Below are 24814 nucleotides of genomic sequence, written 5' to 3'. Positions count from 1 at the left end.
GCGGAAAAGGCAAAACTGTGGAGGCAGCCCAAAGATCAGTGGTTGCCAGGGGTTAAGAGGGAGGGAGGGATGGACAGAGGGAACATAGGATTTTGAGGGCAGTAAAACCACTCTGTACGTGGTTTTACTATATACGATACTGTAATGGTGGGTACGTGACATACACATTGGATAAAGCCCATAGAATGTTCAACGCCAAGCGTGACCCCCAATGGACCTAAGTTAATAATAATGTATTAATATTGGTTCAGCAACTGTAACACACGTGCCACATCAATGCCAAGTGTTAATAATAGGGAACCCAAGTCCAGGGCAGGAGGGGATGTGTGGGAACTCTCTGCACTTCCTGCCCAATTTTCTGTAAACCTAAAACTGCTCCGAAAAAAGTGTATTAATTTAAGAAAATAATAAACTGCTAACAAAGAAACAAATTTCCCTTTCCTACCTCTTGAAGAAGTATTTTAGAAATTAATATTTCATCATTGAATGTTGTAAGGGATAAGTTGGGAGAGCTATGAAGTAAGTGGTTTAAAAGCACTTCTGTGAGAACAGAGAGAAGAAAGGCTCAAAGTCGCAGAGCAAAGCCATGGAGCCAAGCCTAGCGTGTAAAGTTCAGTTAGACGGCTTCCCTGGTGGCACAGTGGTTGGGAGTCTGCCTGCCGATGCAGCGGACGCGGGTTCGTGCCCCGGTCCGGGAGGATCCCGCGTACCGCGGAGCGGCTTGGCCCGTGAGCCATGGCCACTGAGCCTGCGTGTCTGGAGCCTGTGCTCCGCAACGGGAGAGGCCACAACAATGAGAGGCCGGCGTACCGCAAAAAAAAAAAAAAAAAAAAAAGTTCAGTTAGAAAGTTTCAGTGAACGCCAAAATGGTAGCTCAGCAGCAACTTCAAAAAAATAGATTTTTCATTTTTCAGGTCTCTCTGTTTCGGTTCATAATTTCTCCTAATGCTGGATTTGAAATATAATATTGAGGCGGCCAGGAGAGAGGCTGCTCGGCTGTTTCAAAGTTAGGAGAGGTGTTGGGAAACACACAACTCTGGGTTAGGAATGTGCTGTGGCCACTTTTTGCTCTTATAAAAATAAGTGGCCAAGGAAACACACAGAAAAGTTTTCCTTAGCAAAGTGAGTGGAGCCGCGTTTTCGGGCCTCGTGGCCTTGGGGGACCCGGGCGAGATAGTTCAAGGCAGCAGCAGACCCAAGTCCACACCGGGCTGTCCTGCTGGGGTGGGGTTAGAGGGGTGTGGCTTCCTGCCGCTCCCAAAGCCCTTAGGCTTCTGGTGACTTTTCCGTATTTCTTTAAGATGACAGAATGAAAATCTAAGGCAAAAATGTCGCAGGTTTTATTGTCATAATAATATTGAAGGACAAGCTCGATAGAGGTGGCAAGTTTCAGGGGAGGTGGGAAGTGTAGGTGAAACTGAGGAGCTGTATGATTTCCCAGTGTTTTCCCCACATACTATAAAACATAAGCAGTTCATGTCATACACTTATTACCATGATTCCAACATGGAATTCCGGCAAAATCTCATCATGATTGGGTGAACCCGGCTGCCCCAGATGCTGTGCTGTTGTGCTCATTGAGAGACACGGAATTTATTAAAGTTGGGGAGACAGGATATGCACAAGCGAAACACTAAAAATGGTGCCAGGAAGCCCATGGCAGGGGCAGTGATGGCCAAGTGGGGGGAGACCAAGCGGGATAGTGGCTGAGAGGGGGGTTCCGGAGCCGGAAAGCCAACTGTGAATCCCGGCTGGGAAAATCATTCAATTTCTCTGTGCCTCATTTTTTCGTCTAAGAAATGGAGGATACCAGTCCTCACTTCAGAAGGTTACTGGGAAAAGGAAATAATACACGTCGGGAAGTACTTGACACACTGCTGGGAGCAGTACATTGCTGATGAAGGTTAACTCTTTATTATAAATTATTAGAGCAAGTGTGTGATAAAATGCCAATTGAGGAGTTTTGACTCTCTAGCTAGAACAGTGCCTGGCACATTGTAGCTCTGCGCTAAAAGTTTATTGAATGAGTAAATGGATCAAGCATCTTTTATTAAAGGAAAGCAAGGTCCCCACTTGCATGGAGAAGGCAATGGCTTGATCTGGATCTGAAAGACTCAGAATTGTGGAGAGTTGGAAATTAAACCAGAAGAAACAACAGGTGGAGGACACTGCTGAAGGGGGTGATCAGACCTCTGTAAATGGAAGAAGTGGTGTTGGGAGGAGACCAAACCAAAAAAGAGGATCGGAGCCATTGAAGAGGACCTTGAACCTGAGGGTGAGGAGTTGGAATTTCACATCATGCACATGTGGGTGAGGTTCCAGGAAGAGTAATCTAGCATCGCTCATGGAACCAACTGAAAGGGCAGCCAACTGCTGGTGGGAACCAAGCAAGCGGAGGTACTTCAGCGGTGAGATACTGAAGATGTGAACCAGGGCGGCAGCCAATAGCTCAGAGAGTGTCCCGAGGAGGGGGTCTCAGTCTGGACAGGACCAAGTTTGATCTAGCTATTCATCCTAAATTGAAGCCTCAAAGGGAAAAGAGTACAAAGGTAATACCCTACTAGAAGACATAAAATAAATTCAGAAACAGAGTCAGCATATTGACGTTTGTTCCGTTGCTTGTGATCTAATTTGTTACTTTACAGAGCTGGTGAGTCTAGTATGATTCTGTGTCAGTTCAGAAGTGGTTTTTCAGACCCTTCGCCAGCTGATGGGACACCACGAAACAGTGAGTGTCGCTTATGTCGGTCTCGAGAAAGGCCTGTAGGGCTTTGGTCCCTCCCTAAACTGACCTTTAGAGCTTGAAGGCATATACAATGATGTGACATGTTCGAGCCAGAGATAACCCACATCTTACATCATTCGAACTTAAATGAGCAAATAATGTACAAAGAAATCAGTAACTTTCCAAAAAGGACACAAATACTTTCTCAAATCTGGATAAGAGACCAGATCTCCCAACTTGTACTCCAGTTTTACATTATTTCATTGAATTTTTGCCATTGGTTTCGTTTACTGTGTGGTCTGCTTCACATCCGAGGATTTAACTAGATCAGACTGTGAATCACCCTTTAATACGGATTTCCCGTTTTGCAGTGCTTTGGACTTCCCAGGTTCAGCTGAAGACTGGTACGGTTTAAATTTGTTCTCATGACCACTTCCAGGCTGGCTGCCGTCTTCCTGACTCAAAAGGCCCCTTTTTGCATTCCAGATGGATCTGCTCTTCCTAGGTATTGGGAGTCTTCATGAATGCCCACTTGCAGAAAGAGCTCTCTCTGCGAGCAGAAAAAGAAGGCGCTAAGCAGAAGGAACCACCCGTGGGAAGACTGAAGAACCACAGCTTTTGCCAGGATGTCCTTTCTAGGGCAGTAACAAATGCAAAACAGGTAGGCGATGCTCCCACCTTAAGACAAAATTGCCAGAAAGCAAGCTCATCTCTCATCCTCTCGACAGAAAGCATAAGATAAAGGCTGCAGAAGCGCTCGGTGTGCAAACTGAAAATGGTAAAAAGACTATAAACCACGTTACAGTGAGTGAATCATGTTGGATTAAAAACTTACCATCAAACCACATAAGCCTGTTAAAACAGTTAGCGAAGATTGGACTTTTGTGTATGTAAGGATAACTGTTGAAGCATTCTCTGGGCTCTCCTACTCAGATCATAGAGCACGTTTTAAATTCTGGAAATTGGCCATATTTTATAAGTCAGTCTAACTTCACTTTTTAGGGGAGATAATATAACAATAAGGAAGTCCAGCTTAACAGCGATAAAGGAAAAACAAGAGATTGGACTAGATTCTTGCAAAATAATATTTTTTAAAGAAATCTCTTACACCAACATTCTTGTTCTTCCTCATATTTTAGCCCTTATTATTATTCTATGATTATATAATATTTTATATTTTTATTTTCCCATTTTTTTCCCCTAAGTCATTTTTACTTCCTATCAACAACAAAAAAACAGCCAGAATGATGTTGGAACTCAACAGATAACTACAAAAAAGAGAAATTTTATAACATCCGACTTTCTCAGCATTCATATAGGGTTATTTTGGTAAAAATAGGTTTTTTAATCAATTTTCTTAAGGACTGGACTGTTCAGCATACTTTGATATTCAAATCATGTTGTTTGAGGACCCTACCCCATCGTCGTCCTTGTTGATTCTCTCTTCCCCCATCTGGTCTGACTGTCAGCTTCCACCCTGTCCATGGAGCGTATGGTTAGGGCACATCTCTCACATGACTCACAGGCTTCCTGAAATCTTCCAGCTCTTGAAAGAATTGCAGTTTCGTTTTGCAATCCATTGGCATTGAATTCTGTCTTAACGTATCCATTAGCAAAAGTAGCAAAGACTGACAAGCAAAGGTATTGATGAGATGGTCTGGGATACACGTTCCTGTGGAGTGGGGAAGGCTTGAGTGAGGACTCAATTCCTTAGGTATTCAATTCCTTCGGGAAAATGTGTTACAAGGACTTCTGCTTTCCTACCCAACCTTGTAACTAGGGGATCAGATACCAATTTATTTTCACAACAATACTTCAAGCAAGGTATTATTATCCCCACTCTACAGATGAAAAAACTTGAAGCTGGGAAAGTTCATTGATCTGCACGAGGTCCCGCAGCTCATAAGCTGGTGGCCTCTGGAGCGTGGATGTGGATCCAAACGGGGATGACTCCAAGGCCAGCTCGCCAAGGCCAGGGAGAAGGGGAGGAGCACTGCTCCCTATCCGGAAGCAGAGGAGTGCAGCCCAGTCTTCCCAGGCGGTGAATCCATCAGTGTAGACACCACAGATGGGGCTTCCACTGGGCCTTCCTCAATTCCTCTCACCCTGTGAGGGTAGAAGGAGGGCAGGGGTGGTGTGGCTCCCAGCTCCCGCAAAGGAGAGGCACGGGGGGGTCTGACCCTCAGGCAGTGGTCCTCGAAGTCTGCCCCAGCAGCATCAGTGTCGCCTGAGAATGATAGAGATGTAAATTCTGAGTCCCACGCCCCAAACACACTCCCACTGGTGGGTTTCAGTTACCACTGTGACGTCACTAATGCAGAGTTGGGGAGAGATATACGCACACAACCAGTTCTTCCAAGGGGAGTGGGCAGTTACTTCTGCTGTCACGTGATGTCTGCATTCCTCAGATTCAACCCACTGGCAAAATTGCGCATTAAAAACCACGGGACTCAGAGTAAAATGCAGTCAGGGCCACAGCACTCGAGAATTTGCAGTGACACTTGATAGAAAGATGGTAACTCAATAAAAATGTCAGCACAGTTTGTCCACGCTAACTGGTTAAGAAATGTGTGGAGACTGTGATAGATGTGTCACTTCGGAAAGGTCACCTTGATAAAGTCTGAAGTTTGCTTGTGGAAGTGAGTGCTTACAGTGCTGGGGCCCCGCCATGCCCAGCACCCTGTCTGCAAGGGGAAGAGAATAAGAGAGGGGGAGAGAGAAAAAAGATCCCAAGAGCAAAAGAACAGGAAACAGAGGGAAAAATACAAAATAGGGGAGAGTACAGGGGAAATTGAGAACAGGGAGGACCGAGGGGGAAGGAGTGCAGCTGATGTTACACAGAAGTAACATCAGGAGGGTCTTCTGAAACCAGACAGAAAGGGTCCCACCAGCTGCGGTGGGGGTGGCTCGTCGTCCTGGTGACCCGAGCGCGTGTGCCATTTGTGTGCTCCTGCTTCTGTCACCTGGGTTCTCAGGGATGAAACACACGTGAGCAAACTGAAATTCACGTTTCGCTCAAGTTGTTTCCTAATGTATCCATCATGCTGGGACAAATCCTCAAGCGTCAGAGCAAGCACCCCGAGCAGAACTGGCTGCATTTACACCCTGGAAATGGGCAAATCCTTCAAGTCAGGGCTGCCCCCCGCCCCCGCCCCGCCCCGTGCACCTGTTAAATCCTTACCAGCACACTGCTGGTTGTAAAACACTGAATGGAGTAGTTGGTATGTACTAAGTGCCTAATAAGTGCCTAAGAATTAATGTACTTTTCCCCAGGCGGAAGGCAAGTGGGATTCACGAAACAAACTGAAACTAGAAAGTAGACCAGGCAAAGCAGGTGCCCCAGAACTGGAGCAGAGTAGCCAGCACAGATGTGTGGGGTCCCGCTGCAGACAGAGAGGGAAATAGTAACTTCCAGAACACATCTACTCTACCATCCCCTGCAGATGCAAAGAGACACTAAAGAAAATGTGTCACAAATTTTTAGCATCTTTTGTAATTATTTTCAAGGTGAAAACAAAACAGGGAATGATAATAAGCTCCAGTGAGACTTTAATTATTTTGGGAAGGTTTTTTTTTATCATAAATTGGCATTTCAAACTCTCCTGCCGACTCCCAGTGCATACGTGGTTTACTACGCCTGCTTGTTGGCAAGCCCAAATGGGATAGTTAATAAATGACTCAGCAGCATACATTTATCGAACAAGATTTTATGAGGAAAAACAAAATGTACGTGTTTTTAGGGTGCTTGCCATCAAGCATGAGCCGTAACATCTAACTCATAAATCATCGTGCAAACAGCGTGGCAAGATGAATGCTACATGGATGCAGAAGAGAACAAAGACCACGTGAGTTGGAAGAGAATCCCTCTGCCTGGCGTCTCCCAGAAGTCATCACATATGGTGCGGTATTTGAGTCTGGCCTCGAGAAGAGGGGAAATTGCAGGTGGAAGTCAGACGCTGTGTGGAAGGGCAGCAAAGCCTGGAGCGTTTTCAAAGGACTGGAATAAGTTTGGTTTGGGTAGACAGTTTATGAAGGGGTATCTCTGTACCTCTTGCAAGACAGTACCTTCATGGCTGTAGAAATGGAGAGACTTCTGTTGGTTTCAGGCAGACTTGTCACACTTTCCTTATTACAGGTTTACTGTTAATGAATTATTAATAGCTCTCATTTACCGATCATCATTCTGAGTGATCATTTTCTCACTCAATCTTTACAACAACCCTATGAAGTCGGTAATATTACTATCCCTCTTTTAGATGAGGAAACTGAGGCAGGAAGAGTTTAAGTAACTTGCCAGAAATCACACAGCTGCTGAGTTTCAGATTTGGGTGCAAATCCCAGACGGGGCTCCTAACCTTCCCACTCTACTGCCTGCAGGCAGTCCTCAGGTTGATGTTGGATGATGTTTCTTGAAAAGACACTATGAAGATGAAGCAATTTAAGTTCTGTGTTTTTCATAGGACACATGTTTTCATAGAAAAAAATGAGCTATTATTGCATCAAAATTTGGAGAAAATGAGCTTTATTCCTTTATTTCATCAATGACAAAGGTTATGGAATTGTGCACATCGTTAGCTCATTCCCAGTAACTAATCACGTTTCACTTCATTCAAGACCTTTTAAAAAATGGAAGCTATGGGCTGAGGGTGGAATGGCTCAGAGCTCTAGGGAGAACCCGCAGGGAGGCACAGGCCAGAGAAGGGTCCTCAAGAAAGAGGATCAGAGCCTGGAAAGGATTGCTCTGTGGGCCATGTCTGCAGAAAGTGACGAAGTGAATCCTGGAACCATACACCCAAATGTATCAGTGCTGTAAGTGAGAGCGGGACCACCAGTCCTGCAGATTCATCACGATGGAAAACCGCACCAGAGCCTCACATGAACTTTCCAAGAGCAAATGTATAAGAGGCAGGGCTGCTCTTTCCAGTTGGTTCCACCTTCCAATAGGAAATGGATTTGGTCACTTTTCCCTGATTATGCTTTCTCCTTGGCCTGGTTGTAGGCAAGCAGCTGCCAGTACGTCTGTGTGCTCCCTGGATTAGCTTCCACTGCATGTGTTTTAATAGTCTTCCTTTTTCCACATTGATTCAGGCCAACCCTGTCTGCAAAGACTCAGTCTAATAAAAGCTTGAGTCTGGGTGCTACAGACTGGAAATGTGCTGAAGGTGCCGTAATATATGGCTGAAAGAGCCTTTATTCTGAATGCGAAGGAGACACCTGGTAAATCCTCTTGAATAAAAAAACAGCTGGCGCCCATGTGCTCAGCTTCAGGTGTCTCCAGCTTAAAGGTGGTTGTCATCGCTGTGAGGTTTACCAGTTGCCTCCACTGTGCAGATGTGGGATTGTTGAGAGCTGAGGATCCTATGACCTCCTCACTCCCAGGGCCTCAGTCCCAGGGCCCAAGAACTGGAGGTGGTTGGTACTTGGAGTAATCAACATATTCAGTGGCAAAGGATGCTTCCATTGTTGGAGCTGATTCTGTCTGATTCTCCATGGAGGTCTTATGGCTCCTGTGAGGAGTAAAGAGGGTTTTGGAGCTAGGCAGACTTGGGCTACCATCCGGTCCTGAGTTATGTGAGCTTAAGCAAGTGACTTAACTTCAAGGAGGACCATTTTTCTCACCTAGTCTCCCTCTGAAGATTATTATGAAGACAAGATAATACGTGTAATATTTCAAACATTATCTACACAAAGTATAGATAGAATTTATTTTACAGGAATGAAAATACCAGAAGAAAACAAATGATAAAATGTAAACAATTCATCTGTTTCATTTCTTCTTTTTAAAAATTGAATATAGAAATTTATTATATGTATTTACACAGATATTTTTATACATGCAAAAATATGGGATCTCGGGCTTCCCTGGTGGCGCAGTGATTCAGAGTCCGCCTGCCGATGCAGGGGAAACGGGTTCGTGCCCCGGTCCAGGAAGATCCCACATGCTTGGGTACCGCAAAAAAAAAAAAAAAAAAAAAAAAAGGGATCTCATAATGCTGTTTGTTGATTTATAGATGTAAATATATACACATATACATGTACAGGTATCCTTCACTATATGAAATCTCATTATCTGACTTGTTATCTGAACTCAAGAAGAGGATTTGGAAAGAAAGGGATATTGGTATACAGTACACACAGCTTTTAGGTTATACATGTTTTGTATGCCTTGGCTCAAGTGACAGTACTTCCTAGAAATATCACTAAGTAAACTGATATACTCTAATTAATTCTTCATACTGGCTGCCTAATATTCTGTAGATGTACTATATTCTATTCATTTTCCTATCAATGGTTATTTACTTTGCTTCCAGTTATCTGAGGCTGTATACAGTGCTGCAATTAATATTCTTGTCTATACATCCAATGTGCTGAAGATTTTACTTCTCCAAATAAAATTTCATTTCCAATCTCTAAACAGAATTTTCTCTCCCATTTTATCCAATGTGCCCTTCCACACACATGCAGATCAGTTAACCTGTTATTGTTATACCCTGATTACTTCCAGACTTTATTTCTTGAGTACATGCTTGCAAGGGATTCAGAGACAAGTGTTTTGGAAAACATCAGGGCTCCCCACCCTGAAGAAAGCCCCGGGCAGGTTCCCTGAACTGAAATAGTAGCCCAGGGAGGAGGGCTCCATCATCCAATGAGCACTAGGGCCCAGGGTGTCCTCACCTCAAACTCTTCCAAGCTTAGTAACATTTTAGCCTAAAGTCATCTTTCTGGCATGGTTTCATTCAAAAATATATAGCATTTCAATAAAATAGGTAAATTATATACCGAATAGCTATTTTAATGAAAACAGCAAGAGATATGAGTTGGTGTCCTCTCTATTGGAGTTGAAGACTTAACCATATTTCTACAATTTATTCAGGGGTGCCCATAACTGCTAATAAATTCTATACTATAGTTTTATGAAACCGTGTTAGCTTTTGATGACCAGCTGTTCTGGTTATGTCATCAGGTTGTTCTGATTTTGAGCTGGTTTCATCTGGGTGTTTTACCTCGAGTTACCGACGTGTTCATGGTTGTGCTTCAAGGGTGCCAAAGCTCTTGACTCAGTTTGCAAATCTTCTTGACTTACTGGGGAGGCGAGAATGCAGTATATTTAGACTTTTGATATTTATAGACCAGTGTTTGACTTCTAAAGTCTTTATGGAGAGAGACTAAGAGGGAAAGAATGACTTATGATCCATCTATGGCATAGGATCTGTGCATATGTCTGGATTTTTAAACATTTATTATCTGACGTCATACAGCAGAAGCTGGTTTACAGGGTCCTGAATTTAAGACTTGACAGGTAAGAATCTCTGAAATTGTCAAGACTATTGTTATTAGCACTTATGAAAAGGCCAGTTTGGCTTAGTGCAAGTAAATTATTAGTTATATCCTGTTTAGACAACTTGGGTAATTTTATTTTTAAATTGTGAATTGCTGCTCTTGACGACAAGCTTTGTGTAACTGACAGCAGCTTATTCTCAGCTGGTTTTTACCTGTTTGTCAAAATGACTATTCACTATTCTTTCATTGAATAATTACTGTTGACTCTCCGTTCATTCAACAAATATTTATCGAATCCTACTATGTGCCAAGCACTGTAGAACCTGTAACAACGTCTTAACATATACTCTTCCAATAGATAAACTCTTCCAATAGATAAATAAATAAATTCCAATAGATATTTCTTTCATAAGTTGTAAAGAATTGCTCAAAACTAAATGTATTACCTTCTCTTCCCAATTCCTCCTCTTCACTCCCTGCCCCATCTGCTTTTTTTTCTTCTTAAAATTATTACCATCCTCCAAAATATATGAGCTGAAAACCTCAAATCTTTCCTGATTTCTTTCCCTCACTACCTATATCCAAATAATTACCAGACCCTCTATTTTTCCGCCCTAGAAAGATCTCTCAAAAATATCCCCTATAGTAAAAATTTTTAAATCTTCCTAAAAATTAAAAAAATATATATCCCTTCTCCTCAAGTTCCATGATCCTTGCCTTAGTTTAGACCAGAATCATATCCTGCCTGGGCTTTCTTGCCAACAATCTCCTCCCTTAGAAGTCCATCTCCTCTTGGGACTTCCCTGGTGGTCCAGTGATAAAGAATCTGCTTTCCAATGCGGGGGACACGGGTTTGATCCCTGGTCGGGGAACTAAGATCCTACATGCCGCAGAGCAACTAAGCCTACACGACTACAGAGCCCACGTGTCCTGGAGCCTGCGTGTCACAACTAGAGAGAGAAAACCTGCACACCACAACTAGAGAGAAGCCCAAGTGCTGCAACGAAGAGACTGCGTGCCGTAACGAAAGATCCCTGTGCCACAACTAAGAACCGACACAGCCAAAAAAATAAGGAAAATAAGTAAATATTAAAAAAAAGAAGTTCATCTCCTCTCTACTGTCAAAATAGTTCCAAATTCAAATTTGATCCTGTCTTTCTCCTGGTTAAAACCAACAGTGGCTGCCCATTGGCTGTAAGATAAAGTCAGATCTCCTCTGGGTGCACGCGATGGCCTTTGTCGCCTAGCCCAGCTTTTCCAGAAACCTTCTACATCCTTCACATGCACACATACCTTCAGTGCTTTGGTGTCTCTGGAACTTTGCCCACACTTCTTCTTCGTTTGGAACCACTTCCTCCCATCCTTCCCCTCTTCCCTGCTCTACCTATAATCTTCTCATTCTTCAAGGAAGCAACCCAAACGTGGCCTCACTGGCCAAGTCTTCCCTGCCCTCTCTTGCTGGTGGTGGGCTTCTCCTTTCTGGAGCGACCACCTTCATGTCTCCGGGGCCCTTTTCACGTGTTGGTTTACACCTCTGCATCCACCACCAGATCGTGTACTTCTTCAGGGAAGGAGCGACATCTTATCCATGTTTGTAGCTTCATGGAAGCAGTGCCTGACACGTAGGAATCTTTCTGGGCCCTGAATTTGCCACCTTCTTGCACGCTTTACGTTGAGGAAGTCACTTGGTTACATGTTTTCCCCTTTAATGTAATGGAGGTATACTGCCTGTTATAGATCACATGGGGTTATATGAAACGTGATAAGTGCAATAATTTGTATAAAAGTGTTGCTCAAACTGAAGTTTTTATCCAAAAGTAAGGTATTATTATTATTGCTGTTGTTGGCGTTTTATCCTATTTACAGTTTTGTTACTGAAAGTCGGGTCCAGCTGCTGGCCACTCGAAAACCAATACTTGAGAGGCAAGATTGGTGGAAAGGGAAGTTTGCTTTATTCCGGAGGCTGGCAACTGGGGCAGAGGGTGGACTCGTGTCCAAAGGCTGACTCCCCACTGACCATCAGTGGGCAAGAGCTTTTAAAGGGAAATTTCCGGGGTGTATAGGAGGGGGGTGGGGACCCCATGCAGAAACAGCACAGTCAGCTCTGACAGTCATTTTGAAATTGTCATGCTCATCTTGATTGTATTAAGTACAGTTAGTCTTCAGTTCCAGGGTTGGTTTTTTCCCATTTCTTTGAGGCCGGTTCTCAGAATTGTGGCAGTTTTTGTCGTGGCTACCGTCTGCTCATCATGTAGTTAACTTCTTCCACCTGGTGGGGGTTTCAGTGTCTATAAGACAGCTCACAGGATGGGGCTCAGAATATTATCTATAGCCCTCGAGGAGGAGCTCAAGGTCCTTGACTTTGCTTAATGACTCAACTATTATTATTTTGTGTTCTTTGACTGCTTTACTTTGCTTCTGTATTTTCTCACTTCTCTGATTAAACTTATTCTTTGACTAGAGCTTTTCTACAGACAAAAGGCGGGCGGAGGACATGGGGGGAGAAGTACCATAAGGTTCTGCTCCTTTCAATATTTTTCATGATTTTCTTTAAAAAATTTTCTATTTTATTTTTTTATTGAAGTATAGTTTATTTACAATGTGTTAATTTCTGCTGTACAGCAAAGTGATTCAGTTATATATATATTCTTTCTTCATATTTTTTTCTATTATGGTTTATCCCAGGATATTGAATATAGTTCCCTGTGCTGTACAGTAGGACCTTGTTGTTTATCCATCATGATTTTCTAATAGCAAACTCAAGGCATGCGCCCACCTCCCTGCTTACAGGAGGGCTGCTACATTGAGGGCGTGTCAAGGTCACTCCTATTGGAATGCTTCTGATGGTACCTCACAGGAATGTCCTCACAGGAATGTTCCACAAGAAATGTGGAACTTTTCCCGAATACCAGGGCAAGTGCAACAGTATTCGCTGGATCAATACCAACTCTGCCCTTCCCAGAAACAAGCAAATATGAGGTGGAAGGAGGCATTTGCCCCATCCTTCTTCCTTCCTGGTTTCCACGCACTTTCCAGCCACCATGCAATCTAATCTACAGATGAGGAAGCTTTACAAACGTCTCATTTTCTTTCATTTTGTTCCCTACACCAATCCCTACACTAATAGTCAGTTACTGGATGCCTACAAACAGCAAGGCTGTGGCTGGAATTAATTTCTTGGTGAGCAACTACCGTGTGCATGGACTTAATGCACAGGGTTTAAGGCCGTCCTCCCAACAGCCCTAAGGAGGGAGGGATTATTTCCCTGGTAGGCAAGAAATCAGGAGCTCAAAGAGGCAGTCCCTTGCGGAAGGACACAGCTCTCATGGGAGAAGTGTGGCAGCACGTGGAGCTCTGTGGCTTCCCGTGCCCTCTCCCCACTGTTTAATTCCTCTTCTGTCATTGCAGCAGACAGGAGGGAAGCTTCTCAGTCACAAGGTCCAAAGCTCTCACTTTTCCAACCCCCAATACCGCTTTTGGGCGTTCGGTGTTCAGCGTCTGAGTAATTGCTTATCCCTCTTTTTTAAAAAAAAACAAAATTCAAGTGTAGTTGATTTGCAATGTCACATTAGTTTCAGGTGTACAGCACAGTGATTCAGTTATATGTGTATATATATATATATTTTCAAATTATTTTCCCTTATAGGTTATTACAAAACATTGGCTCTGGTTCTCTGTGCTGTATAATAAGTAGGTCATTGTTGGTTAGAAAACAAAGTTATGGTTCCCAAAGGGGAAAGGGGGGTGGGATAAATTAGGATGTTGGGATTAACATATACACACATACACATTCCTCTTTGAGGTCACAGCATCTACCATAGTCCCTAACACTTAGAAGAAGGTGCCCAACAAATGTCTGTTACTGCGAATATGGGGGAACCAGCAACACCGGGACCTCGAGGCCAACCCTGGGTGCCGGCACCACTAGCTTTCAAAGATGAAGACAGCTCGCCTCCTTTCCCTGCAGAGTGAGTGCCCAGCAAGAGATTTCCCCCTTGGCTCCGTCATTGTCACTCTTAAGACACTTCTTTCCTTTAGTTCTAGCAAGGCTTAAGGGCCCCTCTAGATCAAGAGTGAGGGGTTAAGCAGTCCACGGCCCTGTGCTCTGCAGTTAGATGGAGGGTGTCCGAGCACTTGCTGGCCTGACTGCTTGCTAATTCTGCAGAGGCTTCCAGAAGGTTCTGTGGCAACCACATACAAGCCCACTCTTCTCTTGGGCTCTGTTTGGTTCCTCAAACCCTATTTTAGTCTCATCCTTCAATAAATCTGCCCATAGGGTAAATAAAAATGATTCTCCTGCAGAGAACTTTGAGATCTCATTTCTGACTCAGATGAAGACCCTTGAACACGTGTCTGTGAGATACCCACAAAGGTCCAGTGCTTTTCCCCTTTTCTACCTAAGTCTGAGCCTTAATATACTTACTTTTGATATATAATGTATACGATATATATAATTATGTATTAATATTATATATAAATATTAACTATATAGCGTACCTTTTAAATATTACATATAATTTGTGTATATATATATATTACTTAAAATACAATTAATTTATATTGTTCTCCTTAATAATATGAATGAAAGAAAAGTGAGAAAATACAGACATAACTGAGAGAAGATGCAAGGCCTCTTGAATTCCACCCACAGACCAACACATAGAATAACTGTGTACGTTCTTCAGACTTTCTGCATATAGTCATTTACACATTTATATTTTTTCCAAAAATAATGTTTTATTGTGGTTACTATTTATAAACTGCCTTTAAAAAACTTACTGTCTTATAATTATCTTTCCATATCACTAACATATTTTATGTTATCATTTTAATATATACATGTGAATAATTTAACCAATCTTCTGTTGTTGGCTATTAGGCCATTTGTAACAATAATTGTTATAGCCCAATCTTTAACTGCATCCTTAATTACTTTCTTTGGCTGAATTACTGGTAGTTTAAGAGCTGGCCTAAACTTTTTGAAGGATCTTAGTATCCTTCCAATAAGTTTGTTCTATAGCTACAGTAGCTGGAGGAAAACCCAGCAACCTTTCTCCCTCCCTGAGCAGGCCCTGGTGTGCAACTGCAAAATCTGTAGAAGTGCGACCTATTTCTATTAGAAAATTAAATCCTTTTTGACGTGAAGTAGAATATCCTTATTGGGAAAACAATGATTTGCAGTAGCTCTGAGGTTTAAAGAGTTTGCACTGACCTGTGAAGTCATCTGAGGATAAGGACAGCCGAGTCTGCCTGAGGGTCCTGGAGGTTTGGCGCTAGGTGGGCTGACGTGTAAAGTCTGATCCTCCTCGGGTGGGACGCTGTGCTCTAATGATCCAGGGCTGGAAGCCTGGCTTGTTTTGTCTCTCCTGTTGTCCAGTGCAGGGACCTGCAGGGGGGAGTGTGAACACAGGTGTGTCCAATCTCACAATCAGGATTGCTCAGTTAACTGCAAACTGGGATTTTTAAACGTCAACTGAATGTTTTTGACTTTTCCATTTAAACTGGAACATTTGCGTTGGAGAAGAATTTAGACATTGATACAAACACTATGAAAGAAATCAAAATAGCAGTGCTTTCTCAATACTAAAGGACACAAGCGCATTTAATTCTAGGTGAATGTGGTTAAAGGGTGTCTTTTGCTAGATTAGAAGGGATGGATTTAGTGCCAAGCAAGAGCTACATGACTTCTAAGCACAACTGGCTCTGTCAGAACCTCTGGTCTTGCCTTGCCCTCGAGCCTCACCTGCATGTGAAATCAAGGACCACACGTCAGCAAGTGCAGCTGATCCTTCACTCCCCTCACTCTGCCAGGCGGCGCTTCAGGTGGAAACCTCAGGCAGAATGCATCTGCGAAACTAATGTCCCGGGATCGTCTCTGCACACTGGCCAAGAAATCATATTTTTAAAACCTTTTATTTCGAGATAAATGTGGATTTTCATGCATTTGTAAAAATTAATACAGAGAGGTCCCCTATACCCCTTATCCAGTCTTTCCAGTGGTAGCAATTTGCATAACTGTGGAACAGTATCACAGCAGAAATCAACATTATATAAGCAAACCATCTTACTCAGCTTTCACAGGTTTTACTTTCACTTGTTTGCGTATTTAGTTCCATGCGATTTTAACCTATGAGTAGAATTGTTTGACCACCATCATAATCAGTGTGCACAGCAGCTCCGTCACAAGGATCTCCCCCTTTAAGAGAGACAGCTCTCTCCCTTTCTCGCTCTGACAACTGCTGATCTGTTCTCTATCTCTATAGCTTCGTCATTTCGAGAGCGTTATATAAATGGAATCTTATCCTACACAGTCTTCTGAAACTAGCTCTTTTCGCTCAGCACAGTATCTGGAGACTCATCCACGTGTGTCTGTTGCTGAGTAGTGTCCGTGGCAGGGAGGGACCACAGTTTGTCTCACCCACTGGAGGACATCTGAGTTCTTTCCAGTATTTTTATTGGACATCTGAGCACAGGTTTTTGTATGAACATAAGTCTTTGTTTTGTTGGGATAAATATTCAGGAGCAACATTGCTGGGTCATATGATAAATGAATGTTTAGCTTTGAAAGAAACCGCCGAACTATTTTCTAGAGTGGCTGCACCGTTTTGCATTCCCACCAGCAATGTAACAATGATCTAGTTTCTCTGCATCCATGCCAGCATTTGGTGTTATCACTAGTTTCTAAGATCTTACCCATCTGATAGGTGTGTCATGATAGCTCGTGGTGGTTTTCATTTGCATTTCCCTCATCGTTAATGATGCTGACGATCTTTTCATGGGATTATAAACTCCATTATCAGCACACATTGCACTTTTGTGCAATGCTTCTTTCCCAGCAATATAAAAAGAAGCAGCTAGTTTGTGGCGTCATAATTAGGGTAGAAGCAGTTTTTGCTCGTGCAATTCGTGTCTGCTACCACCTCCCCAAGCCTTGAGGTAACATCCTGGTTTTTTTTTTCTCCTTTTTGGGGAGATTTTCCCTGTTTCAGTGGGCTCGGGTATTTTCACATTTTGCTCCCTGTGAATCGTCTCCTTTACCTGTGTAGACATGAGGGCTTGTGCATAAAGTCCGGCCCCAGAGTTTGCACTACAGGCCTCTGGGATGCTGGTTTCCCACCTGGGGCTGTGAGGCGTGACTCGTGGGGGAGGGAGGCTGGTTCTGATGTCCTCCAGGCGAAGGCCTCCACTCTTGGCACAGAACCAGTGACTCAACCTTTTGCTACCCATTCACAAGACTGGACCCAACGTTTCCAAGGTGGAGAACACTTCTGTGGGCCGATCTACCTCCCCCTTGGCAATGCCGCGTCGGCACACTTACCTTCCTGACTCTGAATCAATGCGGGGCTCACGGGAGGGGTCAGAGTCGGTTCAGCTTAACCCTCACATTCTCATAAACTCTCCCGTGCTTTTTCACAAGGCCACCCGAGGGGGTTTGGCTATTCTTGAAAATTGGTGTCATTGCTTGATCAGTTGGAGAGCACGTATATTGTCCTAGTTTAAAAAAAAGAGAGAAAAATGGGTCACTCCCAATCTGCATATCTAACTATCAAAAATTGAAGACACCCTTCCTTTACTGTTTTACTTTTTAATTTTAAGACACACAAACTCAGCTGAGTAGCCCTGGAGGGACTCATGTACTCTGCCCCTCACCTGTGTTTGCACCACGTGGTTTAAGAGGGGCTGGTGACAAGGGAAGGTCTGACCACTCATCAGCCATCGGGAGGCTGGATCACATTGTTCCTGCTGCTTTGGAATCAGGATGGTCCTAACAGTAGAAAGTCTGTTTCTGTGATAACACTGATTTCATCTTCCATGTGTATGTTTTTTCTGGTTGGCAATCAGGCTTTTGCCCTCACAAGAGTAGGATTAGAACATAGCATTTGCTTTCATTGTTACAAAGGTGATGTCATAGAAAATTGAGAAATGATAGTTTCATCATCTGTATCTTCGTGGGTTTATATATTCCAAGGGCAGAAAGTAAATATCAGTGATATTTTTCTGTGTAGATGATGTGACTCTCATCTCAGACAAATTGAGGGCATAAACACTCCAAGGTTTAATTCTTCTTTCTATACATGTAAATATACAAATGGAAAATAATATAGTTGTTCCAACTTCATGGCATCAAACGCTTAGCACAATTAAGCAAAATTCTCCACCATTTTGAAAGAAATTCTTTTAACAGCAACTTTTCTCACCCTGGTTCCCTCTTTCTAGCTACCCCAACTCCAACAGCCCAGTTCCCGGCACCACTGTTGCTTGTGCTGACTCCACACTGCTACTCACCAGCTCAGATCCCCGGGTCCATCACTGTGTCACGCCCTCACTCGCACCCTTGACCTCCCTGCCCCCCTCCTGCCTCACTTTAGCAGGACCTTGAGCGTGTTGAAGTCCATCTCTCTGTCTCCACCCGAACAGCTGAAGGTGGCTGGAGAAAACACACACACACGCACCACACAACTATACACACCACACACACCACACAGCCACACACACACCCAACACACAATCACACACACACAACAGACACACAAGCACACTACACACACAACACACACCTGCACTCTACACACACCCAACACACAATCACACCACACACATAACACACACACAACACACAACATACAATCGCACAGCACATCATGCACACAACTCCTGGGGCAGAGGAGGAGCCAGCAAGGAGCCTGAGGAGACCACTGAGTTTGCAGAAAACCCAGCAGAGTGTGGTGTCCTGGGACCAAGTGAAGAAAACATCCTGCGACGGGAAGGAGGACCAAGGGCTGGTCAGCTGGCACATGCGCCGGTGGACCAGGGAGTCTGAGGACCGGGAATTCACCACCAGGGCCAGCAACACAGGGTCGGTGCTGCCTCTGACAGAGCCGGTCCATGAGGAGGTGGGCTGAGCGTCTAATGGGAGCAGAGCCCGAGAGGGAAGCGATGGGGAGAGACTCAGGCACAGACAAGTCATCAAAGGAGTTTGCGCAAGAAGAGAACAGACGGTCCGGGGGCATGGGGATCTTACCCAGACTCCTGGCATTCAGTTATATCTGCTACCAACAATGGCCAGAATCATGTCTCTAGTCCTGACTTCTCTGTCCCAATGTCCAGACTGTCCACCTGCCCGATGTCCCCACCTGGATGTCCAGCAGAGACCTCAGACCTAAGTCCGAGCCCCTGATGCCTCCCCAGACTCCCTTACCCTTCTGCCTCTCTTATTTCAGCAATTCCGTGCTTTCTCTTGCTCAGGCCCAAACTCTTGACAACTCTTGCTCAGGCCCAAACTCTTCCTTTCTTTGTCTCACATCCCACACCCGATCCCCTCAGAAAATCCTGGGGACTCAGCCTTCAGAAGCATCTGGAATCCTGCCCCTCCCTACTCACTGCTGCTTCCCGCCCCGCCCACTGCCTCTGGTACCTGACCTGCTGCCCCTAAGCCTGCCTCTCTTCTTCCACCTTGCTTCTCTACTATCTAATCTCAAGCCTGTGCCAACCTAGGTCTGTCTCAGGCCTCAGCTCCAAGCTTGCCAATCCTCCCAATCGCACTTAAAGTAGCAGCCCAAGTCCTCGGAAAGGCCAACAAGGCCGGCCTTGGCCTGGCCTGCCCCCCCCCGCCCCGGAACTAACCCCCCGGCTCACTCTGCTACGGCCAACTGGTCTGCAAACTGACCTTTGGGCACACCGAGCCCTCTCTTGTCTCAGGGCCATTGCACTGGCTATTCCCTCCGCCTGGAGCATTCTTTCCCCAGGAATCCCAAGTATCGTTCCCTCGCCCCCTTCAGACCTGTGCTCAAATGTTACCTTTCTTTATGAGACTTAGGCCAACCGCACTGTTCATATTTCAGCTGAGCCCCAGCCCCCTGGTCTTCCTCACCGGCTCTTCCATCCACAGCACTGTCACCTTCTAACACAGCCAGTGAGGTTTAAATTTACTGTGTTATTCCTGTCATCTGACCTCACCCTCAGCTTCTAGAATGTAAGCTCCCTGAGGGCAGGGATCATGTGGTCTTTGTTCCCTGGTTTATCCCTATGTGCTTAGTAAATGAACCACCCCCAGGGCCAGGTAGCTCTCCCTCTGCTCTGTAAATGGACCATTTAAAGAGCAACATGCATCCAGCTTTAAGTCTGTTTTCACGCACAGCCCGTTGGCAGCTTAGACCTGCTTACCTTGGCTCTTACCTCTCAGCTGTTGGCGATGTTCCAGAATGGTAGCGAGGTGTGCAGGCAGGAGCTGGGGAAGCCTACCTGGGGACCCATGATCCCGAGAATGCGATCTCCGTCCTCGTGGAGAGATGGCTGCCCAGGCAGCACCCCTTAGCACCAACAGGCCCACACTTGCCCCCTGCCCGCGGGAGCTGGTTTCCAGTGCCTGACAGCCCACGTCAGAAGGTACAGGCCTTCGCTCAAGGCCAAGGGTGGTGACAAAATGAGCCTTCGGGTTATTCTGTGAGCATATATATACGGGTTCTTTCTCCAAGCAGACTTGGATCACATAGAGGTTGGAGAAGATGCTGTGGTGTCTTGAAAATGAATTTATTTTACTAATATTGGTTGAGCACGGACTGGCACTCCCCAAATGATGGGGATGCGGTAGTGTAAGATAGAACCCCTGACCCATGGAATGGAACATTCTAGTGGGTTATGCCATGTGAAACAAGTAAGTCAACAAACACAAATAATAACCTTTTAGATAATGATAGAAAAAGGGAGGTGAGGGAGTACCCAGGGGTTATGGGCACAGAAAGAAAGGGTGGAAACATCAAAAACAGTTTTTTAATCAGTTTCAAAATATAACAAAGGCTGATCATGCCCCTTGCTGACTTTGATTTTTGTCCTGGGATTTATAGTAAGCAGGTATAGGAGAGTGTGTGTGCGTGTGTGTGTGTGTGTGTGTGTGTGTGTGTGTGTGTGTGAGAGAGAGAGAGAGAGAGAGGGAGAGCCTACACTTAGAAGATAAGCATTCGATAGTCAATCAGTATAATTACACCAGGGTTAGAAGACCAGTGGCGTTGTTCTTAAAGAGCAGAGTCCTTGTACAATCTCCCTCCAGATCGACAGAGTGCCGTGCGCATAGAAGGCTGTCAGTAAGAATTCGGAAGGAAGGAATAGGTGCAAGAATGCATGGGGGCAGGTAGGTAGCAAAGCATTTACTGCGGAGCAGAAAGTAGATGCATGAATGTGCTTGAGCTGCTTTAGTGTAGATCAGGAAACTTTCTCTGTAAAAGGCCAGCAGTAAATATTTTAGGTTTTATGGGCCATATGGTCTCCATTGCAACTACTCAACTCTGCCGTTGTAGGCTGAAAGCCACCGCAGACAACTGTAACCAGTGAGTGTGGCCGCGCCCCTGAAAAACTGTTCACCGAACAGGCAGAGTGCGAGCAGCAGTGTGTTTAGATTACTGTCGTTTTCTAGGGTGATTAAAGCGTATCTAATGACGCATGATGTTAGAAGCCAGACCTATAGAGACTCAGAGACTCCAAGGCATGCGGAGAACGGGTCCAGAGAAGTATCCTTTCTACCATGAGCTTTCTGAAAGTTACCAATAGCTGGGTTTCTGCCTTGGTCAGACTTCGATTGGAGCATTAGATTTGCTTTCATCTGCACAATAAAGTGCAAGGATCAGATTGAAGAGCCACTGAGTGATCAGAGTTGTAAAAATAGGATTGTAAGGATAGCTTTGGATGGGTGACCCGGGCTAGCAAACTGCAGTCGGTGGTCAGCCAATCCAGCCAGTGGCCTGTTTCTGTCGAGCCCCCGAACGATGAACGGCTTCTACATTCTCAAAGGGTTGTAAATCGGAGGAGAAAGAGAAAGACGAGGAAGGGGTGGGGGAGGACGAGGAATAAGAGGAAGAGAACACGGAGGGAGAGACTCTTGGTGTCGCTGGAAGCCTAAACTTCCTCTTTGGCCCTTGCAGAGGAAGCTGGCCACCCTCTGACTAGAGAGTAGGAAGACCATGTTGGCAGAAGACACTAGGTCTGTGGAAGGACCAAGCACCGTCTGTTAACAGGAAATGCCAAGGGGTACCTGGGTGGGCAGGGCTCTGAGCAGCTTCACCCCTATCGGAGCACGTGCCCCGAGATGCCCGCACTCCCCATGCCCGGGTATAGCATCCAGTGCGGCTGCCCGGCTGCCCTGCCCGAGGGATGGTGCGTGTTCACATGCTGGGTGGACAGACGTCACTGTTGGAAAGGGAACGGGCACAGGGACAAAACTCTGGCTCTGATTTCCTCTCTAAAGAACTTGGTCAATCAGAGATGGCAGGCGTCAGATCTCTGTGCTTCCTGACAGAGCATAAGGAAGAGAAAGTTTTCAGCGTTAAGATGGGCTTCTAGGGAGGGAACTCCCTTATTCCCATGTTTATTCAAGAATAGAGTCAGGTTTTTAAACCTTGACAACTTGCCATGTCTGTGGCTACAAAGCACTTCCCAGAAGAATGTGATTTACATTCATGCTTCTGCTGTTTGGTAGGAGCCAGAGTTTCTGTCATCTGTCATTGAAAACAGCTCTCTGTAACTTATCACGAGGTTGCAAACATGTCCCTGGAGAGAATTTGAGTCCGTGTCACTTGTATTATTCCTTCCCAGGTGCCCTCACTGCCACCCCTGAGGGAGGCTTCGCGTGGGAAAGCCTGGGAGGAGGTGTGGTCTTTGCTCAGGAGTGCTTCTGGAAACAAGAGCGTAGCCAACTAGGTTTAAAAAATGTAAACTAACATGCTTTATTGTAGGTAATATATTCAAATGGAATATTTAAATCCATTTTCAAATGCAGGTAGTTAAAGTGCAAAAATCAGTTTGTCATTCAAGCAATTCTATGAGAAAAAGTTGTAAATCTCAGCTGAACTGTTGGCAAGTAAAATAGTTATTGTTTGGAAAGAAGAATTTCTGGCCTTCCTTCTGGAGTCAGGTAATGGGGTTTACAATCAGTTAAGTATCAGTGACATTAAACCTCAATTCAATAGAGATTGACTGTGGTCCAAGGTCTATTTATGAATGAAAACAAGCCAAAGCATTCGATTCACTTGTTTTAAACCTGGAAATGCATATGGCATTTTAATTATCCATGTTTTCCAACACTATTTGTAACTTGAGAGGATACAACCCATGGGCAGGGGCAGGGCGTATGTGGGAACTCTGTACTTCCTGCTCAAGTTTTCTGTGAACTTAAATCTCTCATTTAAAAAAGTTTACTGAAGAAAAACTACATACATGTTTGATCCCACCTTCAAAGAGTTCTGTATGAGACCATCGTGGTTAAAAATTCCTACAGCTTCTAATATGCGGAATTCAAATTTACTTTATTCAGTCTTTATTTTCTTACATCACCCTGGGATTGTTGGATTACAAAGTTATTTCCTTTTTGGAGCATTAAGTGAATTAATTTCAGTGGGCTTTCTGTATTTACTGAGCATTTATTGGGGGATGGTGAGAATGAGGCCCAACCCCCAGAGGGATAGGGAGCCGGGTCCCTCACTCGGAAGCAGATGGTTGGGTGCCTCAGCGAGAAAACACAAGCTGGAAGGCACAGCGTACTAAGATACAGATCACAGACTTCAGACCATGTAGTTTCCCCTTCAGGTGGAAATTAAATGTACACATAGATTTATAACAGTGGAAGCCAAAATCTTATTCCTAAATTTGCTCCGATTCTGCCTTAGAACTAAGCGTTAGATTTCAGCATCTCCCAGGTACGGAGATTGTGCCAGGATGTGTAGCAGACACTCTTTGCAGCCATTCTCTCTCCCTACTTCTTTGCCGCTGGCAGAATCTCCCTTTGTCCCTGTTTTTACCTCCCGAGTGTCCTGGGATTGTGGCCGCCTCCTAGTCCAGGGCTGAATTGTAATTGACTTAAGACAATCATGGTAATTCAGTTACCCCTGTTAGTGGTAGTTTAGCATGGGCCATGTAACCCAGTCCTACCCTCTGTGGCAGGAGATAGTTGCTGGGAAAATGGTTTTTTCCTAGAATAAAATGAAGTTTGGGGTGGGAGCCATGACCCTCTTCTTCCCTGGGATGAGTGCAGGGATGGGAGTTACTGCTGCCATCTTGCTGCAGTGGAAGGAAATCCAAACAGATTTCAACAAAGCTTTGACTTTGAGCTGCTGAGTTAGCCAACCTCGGAACCACCCAACCCTGAGACTTATGTGAAATACTAAATTCCAACTATTTAAACTATTTTTCATGCAATCTTCTGCTCCCTGTAACTGAGAATATCTTATCAACACCAAACTTGGACAAGAGAGATGACTCTTTGAAGATCCCCATATGGTAAAGACAGAAGTGGTGGTGTCAGTTAACAGAGGACATTGTTTTAATTTATCATAACGACAGTACGGTTGGTCCACATCCCACAGAGCAAGTTAATATTTAATTTGTCTGACAACCACTCAGAAGAGACAGAATTGTTAATAATTGAAGACCAAAAGGAATCCATTTTTTGTTTTGTTTTCTTGTTTCTACAATCTTTTCACCCAGAGCCACACAGCGTCACTCTCAATATAGACGAGTTTAGTGCACATACAGATCTAACACAAAGCAGGAGAAAGAGGCAGCAGAAGGAAAGCACTGGTGTCTTGTTTTCTTTTCTCTTTGTCATTAGCTTTGGCTGTTCTGTTGTCTTGTAAGATGAAGCCAACAAGAAGGCTTGGCCTTAAATTCCAGTTTTGAATCTGAGTACTTACTGACCCAGTTATAGCAAAAAAAACATGTGGAAATCAAACTTGGAATTAGGTCATGGAGCCTCATGACGCTTGACAGATATTTTATGCTTTTGTTACTGGCAGATTTTGCAGAAACATGTTTAGATCAACA

At 44.5% G+C, this 24814-nt stretch overlaps 2 long non-coding RNA genes across 2 annotated transcripts; both read right to left on the bottom strand.

Moving 5' to 3' along the window:
* Positions 1–1318: 1318 nt before the first annotated feature.
* On the bottom strand, positions 1319–5630 carry LOC109552873 (uncharacterized). Its single transcript, XR_002179804.2, has 2 exons — positions 4143–5630; positions 1319–3275 (listed from the first exon to the last, which is right to left on the bottom strand). It is a non-coding gene; the product is annotated as an uncharacterized lncRNA (long non-coding RNA).
* Positions 5631–6431: 801 nt separating this feature from the next.
* On the bottom strand, positions 6432–17493 carry LOC109552872 (uncharacterized). Its single transcript, XR_002179803.2, has 4 exons — positions 17325–17493; positions 15750–15888; positions 15219–15392; positions 6432–9808 (listed from the first exon to the last, which is right to left on the bottom strand). It is a non-coding gene; the product is annotated as an uncharacterized lncRNA (long non-coding RNA).
* Between the last annotated feature and the right edge of the window lie 7321 nt (positions 17494–24814).

Source organism: Tursiops truncatus, chromosome 12 (assembly GCF_011762595.2).
Source record: "Tursiops truncatus isolate mTurTru1 chromosome 12, mTurTru1.mat.Y, whole genome shotgun sequence".
Classification (NCBI taxonomy): Eukaryota; Metazoa; Chordata; class Mammalia; order Artiodactyla; family Delphinidae; genus Tursiops; species Tursiops truncatus.
This window is presented reverse-complemented; position numbering and strand designations above follow the sequence as displayed.